Genomic DNA, 9,226 nt, shown 5'->3' with positions numbered 1-9,226 from the left:
TAGTTTAGTTAGTTTGAAAATTAAATGTAGGCCTATCTCTTTCACTCCGTGTCACGCAAGGTGTGTCAGCAACATAAAACCTTGTCAAATACTGAAGAAAGGTGCATTGATTATAATACATCAGAGGTAAACGTACTGAACCTAATTTTGAGTTCAGATTATATGTCCATGTAGCCTTTCTATATGATTATACCTCTGTGCTGTGTTTATTCCATGTGGAGTAATATGGTTATCGATATTGACAGCAACGTAATTGACAGCAGACATTTTATTTAACACATTGTTCAGTCATTATTTGAATACCTGTGCACTTTCAATGTAAGAGAGGAAGATGGAGAGAACATTTTATTCTGTTACTCACACATAAAATTATGCAAACCAATGCACAAATAAAGAGAATGCCTTTTTATTTTAAGGTTTAATTTTCTTTCAATATCAAGCCGAGCAAATCTATTGCTGTACATGATTTGAGCAGACAGAGAATGCAATGAAACGTTTTAGTTTGCTTGTGCTTTCCAGTGTTTGTATTACATTAAGTGCCATGTTGTATCTAATGTGACCATAATGTGACACTGTGGAAGATGTAATGCTGTTATTATGTTTAGTATTGCTCAATTTGTTTGTCATATTAAATATCTCAAACCAAACCTATGCATATCATTGGGGACACTTTCCATTATCTTTTATATTTATTCATAATTGGCAGGAGATTGAAGACAATAGCATTGGTAATCATGACATCTGTGTAATGTGACCAGCAGTGATGCTTTCTGAGACCTCTGTAAAATCAGCTTGTGTGCAAAGCTGACATTTTGGCCTGAGGGTGGTGCTAGAGGAAAGGTCATGGGGGTCACTCAAACGGTTAGGTGGCACTCTCCAGGGAGCATGAACCCACGCAGTAAGTTTGATGGCAAACTACCCATCAGATTAGAGTATTATAACACAACACATTCAATTCTTTCTTCACCACTCACAGCTCCAACCACCACCATGTCCCGCTCCAGGGCCTCACTCCACTGCACCACAATTACAACAGAGAGAGAGAATAAAATAACAATAAATAAATGAAAGACAAAAAAGAAAAAAGAAAACCCAAACATTTCATGAAAGTAGAAAAGTAGGACCATGGTTTGGTAGCATCCATTGTAGTGTTGTGAGGGTACTATTTTCACAGAATGTTCACCTATTCTCGCTGAATGTTCACCTATTATGACATGCCAGAATAGGAACATGTTCATGTGGTTAAACAGATTGAGAAAGAATGTACTGTATGGCATTTTGCATATTCAATGTACTGTATGCCTGTATGGCATTATGCAGATCTTCTTCTGCATAAGATCTTCTTGCCTTTGATTCAGATCTTCTTGCCTTTGATTTCTCTTCTTTTTTTCCCCCAAATTGTGAGTTGAGGAAGGAATATGCTGTGCCAATTATCCCTTTTGAACTCGGATTAAGCTCTAGAATGTCTAATGTGCTGCGTGGTTGAGTTGGAAAATACTGTAGGTGGACCATGAAGATAAGAAATTGCATAGCTGCAAGAATCTGTAGCAGGGGGAATGAGGGACATTCAACTTTTGTTGTTCAAAAGACATACAATTACAATCAGTATTCAAGTTCTTTAGTGAGGTATAATTCCATTTTCAGTCCAGGTATTGAAACTTCTATATCTCGATATACTTCTATATAGTCGAGTGCCCACATTTTTAACAACAAAGAATAGGCAAAAATGTGGCAAAATAGGCAAACATTTGGCAAAAATAGGAGATCTACAAGCTTGCAACGCCATATGAGCTTATACTGTAGATTTGGTGTAGAGGGAAAGAAAGAGGGGGTCAAGAATAGAGATCTTGGGGACTTAAAACTAAGTGGTTTAAGTGGTTAAAGGTAGTGTAAGTGATATTTTCTTTGGTAAAAAAAAATCTGCATATCAGCAATCATTGCTATAGGGTCTTTCTCTCCAGCTCATTGATAAACAGAAAATGTGGGTTGGGCATTATTGGCTTTTATTATTAGGTTGTGTTATTTTGTTGTTGCATTTATATTATTTTTTATCTGTTGTGGAGTATGTTTTTTTCTATTGGTTTGTTTCCTTCTACATTTAATTAGAATACCTAATGGAGTGATTAAGAACAGCTTGCAACAATTGAAAAAATCAATACACAGTAATGAGAAATAGTCCATTTGGCCTGTGCCTCAATCGACCAACCATGCAGGCAACGGATACAACGCTCAGTCACTAATTTAAGTTAAGTGACATCTCCGTACAAGTCGTTGCGTAACGGCATAGACATGCACTTAAAGGTAGGGTAAGTGATATTTCTTTGTAAATATATTAAATAGCTCTATATTCTGATAGTAGGCTACTCATTGCTAATAGAGTGCATGTTCAGTTACAGAAGTTGCCTTGCATGTCTCTCCAGCTCTTTGGTAAACAGAAAACACATTTACAGGTGGTCGGGATACCAATTTTATTCATAATAAAAGATTAATTGGTAGTAAGTTAAGTTAATTGGAATAAAAAAACAAAGAAATGAGCAGACAAAATTGGAACTGTAGCACTAATAACATTTAAGCTAATAAATGGGTACTCCCTCCTGATTGGCTGAACATTTGCAACCCACCTGAAAATGTATTTTCTGTTTATTAAAGAGCTGGAGAGACAGCGAGACCCCTGTTACTGAACAAACACTCTATACTACTATCAGAATATAGAGTTTTAAGGTTTAAAATGTTTTGTTTTCACTAAAGGAATATCACTTAACCTACCTTTAACTGCAAGATAGTAATTGCAGTCAAAGAGAGTATGTTTTGCTTCTCAGCACCAGGCGGGGTCAAGCTGTGAGGAGAACATTGGGACTGCAGGGGACATACTGTTGGGTAGCAGAGGTGCTGGGCAAGTTGGTGATATTGATTGGACATTGGTCATCTACAGTAGATCTTTGTTTTTCCCCTTCCTTTTTTATCGCATGGCTCTTCAGAGGTGAGTCTCTAGAAGAGTGTCTGTCTGTCTTTCTGTGTGTAACCCGGTGTCTGTAGGCCTATGTCCGGAGTTAATCTCGCAACATGCTGGACCGATCAACGCCAAATTTCTTGTGCACACTACCAGTAGTCCACCAAAGTATAAAATATGTAACTTTAATTTTATAATGGAAGGCTCTGATCAGGCTAAAACCTTACCCAAATTCTGAGTCACGTTTCATAGATACTGACTGAATGTCATAGATGACTGAAGTCATACAGTAGATGAAGCCACATGAAGTCTGTGATCCACATTGGAGCACCATGCTGTATCCCCCCAAAAGTTCAAAACTTATGAATAGATCAGATTTGGATTCGGGGTGTTAAATATATTATTTGATTAATCAAACTTAAATTTCTTATTGACATAATGTTTTCTCTTTGCTGAGATAATTATATGATCACAGATCAGATATCAAAGTGATCCAAACATGTTTTAACTCTTTGCCACGTGGATCCCGAGATCCTCTTCTGTTGTAATAAACATAATTGTATAAGTCCTAATCTCTGTCCCTTTGTATTTGTTGGTTGTGGTCATTCTCGGCAAATAGTCACTTGGTTATGACAAATGTTTCACAATTGGATTGGAAGAAGACAAATTCTCTAATGACAAATGTTTAATAGTAGTAAAACCAGTTTTAGGCAGTTTTGGTGACCTGGTTGGGGTGGGGTCGAGAATGATGCCACGGTTGCGGACGTGGGTGGAGGGAGTGACAGTGGAGCCATCAATATTGAGTGAAAAGTCTTGGGTCGAGCGGGTGAGGGAGTTGGGGTCCGATGATGATGATTTTCTATGTATTGCAGTTGAGTTTTAAAAAGTTATTTAGCATTCATATCTTTTTATCTGTGAGGCAGGAAGTGAGGGGGGAATGTGTGGCTGCGGAATAGAGTTCAATTCCTCCTACTCCTCCTCCTCCTCCTCCTCCTCCACAAACACCTCCAGACTATTGTAAAATCTCCTTAAAAAAATAAGATTTGTGTGAGTGTTTGGTACATGAGAAACAAATATGTTGTCCTCCCGATTTGTGTTAGCCAAGATAATGATATATAATCCACCTAATACGATATAGCTACAGTACCAGCAGTATCTGCTTCAACATTTGACCTAACAAGTGGAATTATTCCATAATGAGAGGATTCCCTCGATCTTGATTTGAAACTAAATTGGTATGATACGACTGACATATCCATCCTCCTCAGCCTAGCGTACGTGATTAAAATGTGAACGTACCTTGCTGCACTTGACAAGATGGTTTAACGATGTAACATTCCAGCTTATGAAAATGACTTGGCAACCAGCTGATCTATTCAAACAAGAGGGATTGACTAGAATCCTATTTTTTAGCTAAATGAGCTGCGATCGATTTAGAATTGCAAGAGATTCCTCCTTAGAGACAGTATAAAAAGATACAGAACCATTTCAAATAAAGGTCTGCTGCAATATACGGTATGCCCAACTCCTATTATATCACCTCATCTCATTAGAACGAGATGATGACCCTTTGACTCCTCACATGCAGGTTTATTTATACATTTATTTGGACGGGACATATTAATGAACACCACACATAAAATGCAGTGTAAATACGGATTTAGCAATAATGCTAATTTGTCCCATCAGTAGTCCCCATACATTACTAAAAACATTACTAAAAGGGTTGACCTATGTCACCAATTGCCATCACCTATTAGAAGAACAAGATGACCATTTTGACCCTACACAACCATATCCCTACCGCTATCAACTATTAGAACAAGATGACCATTTGACTGCTCAAAACCATGATCCCAATCGCCATCACCTATTAGAACAAGATGACCCTTTGACTCCTCACATGCATGTTCCCAATCACCATCACCTATTAGAACAAGATGACCGTTTGACCCTTCACAACCGTATTCCCAATGCCCATCATCTATTAGAGATTAACCAGTTGGACCTTTAACCTCTTGCGAAAACATCCACAGATTAAAAGTTTCTGCGAGTAACTATTATCAACCCACACAACACACAGAGCTGCTATTGTTCAGCACAAAAGGTCACTTGCTGTAAGCGAGAAGGTTGCACCAACCTAAAGTTGAAGTTGCAAGCAGAATGCTAGTAGACAAGTTAAGTAAACATGCACCTTGCCTATACTGCATTAGTCTGCAGTGCACCAGACCCATCACAACACCCTGCGGGCAGTGAATGTACCTGAAGATGTTATCAACGTTAGCGAACATTTACTGTCGTTCAAGCCATCTTCAAGCTTTAAGTACACAATTTTCCAGGCATTTACTCATTCAGCACAGAGCTGTTTTCCAAAGAATACAATTTCAGCTCCTCAAACTAAATAACACCACTGTCCTCTCCTTCGCCACTTGATCATGTATGTAAAACTATACACTACACCACGTACAGGTTTTGAAAAGGATGACGAAAAGGATGAATCATACTAGCAACTCGTAGAGCTTTACACACAGCACGTCATTTGGTACAAACTGCCAAGAGTATGACACTTGGAATTAAAGAGGTGGGCTATTGTCATGAATTTCTTTAATTATAAAAGTCACATCTTGTGACTTTATTTTTAAAGTCATTAAAGTTTTTTTCAGCGTCTTTTTTTAGGACAGAGGAAGTCCAAATTGAACTGGTACTGTATGGTTCTTAGAGGCCGTTCAAAGATGAAGATGCATTTTATTATCTCTATGACATTTCTTTGACCGAAGCTCTTGTTGAAATGTCATTGGTGACGTTTATGTCGTCAAGCTTATTCAGCATCTCTCCTTTAAACTTTGCTCCCATGTCCCATTAGCTAATACCTCACACTAAAAGCCAAGCTACCGAATGGAAAAACAAAACAAATGAATATGACATGGGTTTCCTGCACAATACATCAACTCCGAAAGAAAGAAAACATATTATCTTTCCATCCACGCAATGTACCGTTTTACTCGACTCGGTCTTTGCAACAATTACAAATTGAATCTCCATTGTTATGTCTGATTAAGTAACTTTGAAATGAGGCTTTGTGGGTACAGCAAGTGCTGGTGCTGTACTGTAGCTACAGCTCTGAATAATAGTTTCAGGACAGGTTGACCTGGAAAGCTGGGGTTAGCTTGTGTGTCTGTGAGTGTGTGTGTGTGTGTGTGTGTGTGTGTGTGTGTGTGTGTGTGTGTGTGTGTGTGTGTGTGTGTGTGTGTGTGTGTGTGTGTGTGTGTGTGTGTGTGTGTGTGTGTGTGTGTGTGTGTGTGTGTGTGTGTGTGTGTGTGCGTGCGCGCGCGCGCGCGCGCGCGCGCGCGCGTGCGTGCGTGCGTGCGTGTTTGGCAATAGCCACATCATTTGACCTTTCTATAGAAACTGTAATGTTAGGTAATGACTCAAATGTCGCACCCAAACTAAAGACGCACTTACAGGTTTTCAAAATCTGCTTGGACCAAACATTGCCTCTAACCTCATTATGGTGGACCATTAGTCCTATGCCTGCACTCTGCAACCAAAAAACCTATGGTGATTGGCAACATCAAGTGGCTTATAATAGAATATAGCTGTGCTGACTCACCGGTCAGTAGAGCTGCTACATTTGTTAAATTCCCACATGCATGACTGCCTCTTTCCAATAAGCGCGAAACACTGGAGAAGACAGTTTGCCTACCAAGTATGCCTCTCTTGTTCAAGTGCCATGCTGAGCCCTTTATCTGTGAAAAGATTGTGTTAAGGCATAAGCCTATATAAAGAATCTTGCACATGAATGAAACTCAGTAACAATGTATTCCAACCATTCCCTGCAGGTTGTACCAAAGCATTTCTTTTCCCTGAACAGGCAGACGAGTCGGGAATTTGCTAATTTATCCCTGAGAGGGCTTGTCCCTCTACCAAGTCATCAGAGGGACCAAACCTGTGCTGAGAGTTGGAATGATGCCACATTCCTGTTTCTTTCTGTTTTCTTCCGTTGCTGATTTGAGTTGCTTCCCTGGTATGGGTTTTATCTCAGGGGCGTAGGATTGAGTTTGACATTGTGGGGGGAAACGTCCCTTACAACAAAACCTTCCACAACAAATGCATCAGCATTAAACTCAACCACGTTATAGACGTTATAGTAGTACATATTCAGTTCAATGGGGTCCATCAAATTATACCATGTCCATAGAGAGTTCTAGATTTTGATTGGCTGTAGGGTGTTTTCATTTACGAATGACCGCCCACCTTTTACGTCGTGGCCTCATCACCATTCATTTATGCATATGTTACGGCATAGGGCTGCAGGTTGTGTCTGTACAGTGTGTGTTTTCTTCGGTTTTCTGTTTTTCAGTCCCCAGAGTGACAGTGGACCTCGGCCTTGTTGCAATCAGCCAGCCTGCAGCATACTGTAAGCCATGGGAGAAGCTCCAGTCCACAGCTCTTATGCCCCTGACATTTTGTACCTGTATGCTGTATCTGTAGGCTGTATTGTGTAGGCTGTGCCCTTAGAGTGTAATTATGTGGTAGTGGTGTGCTGCCATTTCTTTTGTTCCCCTGTTGTTAGTCATTTCTGCTATTGTTTGAGTTGAGTAATTGTATATTAATTATTTTTTAGGTAGTGTGATGTTTGGTTTATTGACCTGGCCTTGCATGTCCACCCTGGCTTCTTGTGCCTCCCTTTTGCTTCTTTTGTTCTTGTAACTTACTTAGTTTTTATAACCTGATTTAGCTATTAGCAATAATAATATTTTTTTTATATTATGTTTGTTTGTGTTTGTGCATCTTCAGGTTGGTTTGTGTTACTCCCCTGTCTTCAGTTTGCTGTATAAACATATTTAAGCTAACATTACTGTATGCTTAAAAACAATTACATTTGTGTGTAAAAGACTGTCAGCTGACTGACTCAGCTGGTGCTCATATCTATGTTGTTACTATGGCTTCCCTCACTTGTGAGAAAGGTTTGGCTATGGCCTTTGAGTAGTGAGAGACCCAAAGCCATAAGACTGTTGGCCACAGAACGAGCTACGAATGTTTTTGTTTGGACAGTAATGTTTATCTGCTGAGACAATGTGCAAATGATGCTCAAATTCTCCCGGGAGCCCATGCTAATGGACACGCATGCCAAATAATCATTCAACAACATCCCAGTTGCCTCCACCAAACCTGCGCACACATGCATGCTGTTTGGATTCTGTCAGCACCTGACAGGAAAATAACAGCTTTCCGCCATCTTTTGGGCTTCATTTCACTCACCTTCTGTTACTTATCCCTCGGTCTTGGCACTGGTGGTATTCTTTAGGGATGCAGAGAAAATAATGTGTTGAGTGTATGCAGGAAAAATAGGCACAAGATTTGAATGTTATTTCAAAATGTATTTTATCAATACCTTAGGGATTATTTGCTGTATAAATGTTGGTACCTGTTGAAATGCCCAGAGTTAATTCAACTCTGACAACATACAAATATAACCATTGGTCACATTTGTATGCCCTCAGAGTTGCACATGGATACATTGGACTGAGGATTTTACTATGTACAACACAAACATGCATGCTGTCATTTGGGAAATGCTCATCAAAGAGATAAATTGTTCCATTTGATTAACAGTTACACCTTCCATAACCTGTGCTTCCCACAGGAAGAACACAGATTTGTAAATGTGTCAAAAAGCAATCTTCAAGTGTCCCAGAGAGCTAATTTGTCCCATACGGACAAATTGGATTTTTGATTGCCAGTCAGTTAAAAGTCTCTAGGCTTGACAGCCATGCCTCCTGAGTAAAGTAGGAGTGGGATTTAAAAAAATATTTCATGTCACTCTCACTGCCAACTGTTCGTTCCCAGCTGTGCCTGGTCAATAGAAATAGCCGCTGCTTTAATTTCCGCCAAATGTCTTGGACTCATGTTGTGAGTTGGAGTGATGGGTACTGGCCTCCGCCAGGGTTTGTGTGTGTGTGTTGTGTTTTAGTTTTTCTGTGTTGTTTGTTGTCTTCCAGTTGGTGTTGCTGGAGGCCATCAAGAAATTGGAGGCAGCTGAGCTAACCTCCCAAGAACCGAGGAAAATAAGTATATTCCAATTTAGGTTTCTTCAGATTTTCTATATAATTAAGGCTTTAAAAAAATGGTTACAATCTTACAATTTGGATTACTTCTAGGGAAACGTTTGAGCCCGGAGATGGAGGGATGGATACAGTGGTGGTGGATGGATGTAGTGTTATTCTGTAATTAGTAGTTGGACAGAAACACCATCCCCATATTTCAACTTTTATG

This window comes from Gymnoscopelus microlampas, assembly GCF_963454915.1.
Source record: "Gymnoscopelus microlampas genome assembly, chromosome: 5".
NCBI lineage: Eukaryota > Metazoa > Chordata > Actinopteri > Myctophiformes > Myctophidae > Gymnoscopelus > Gymnoscopelus microlampas.
Note: the sequence above shows the minus strand (reverse complement) of the source record.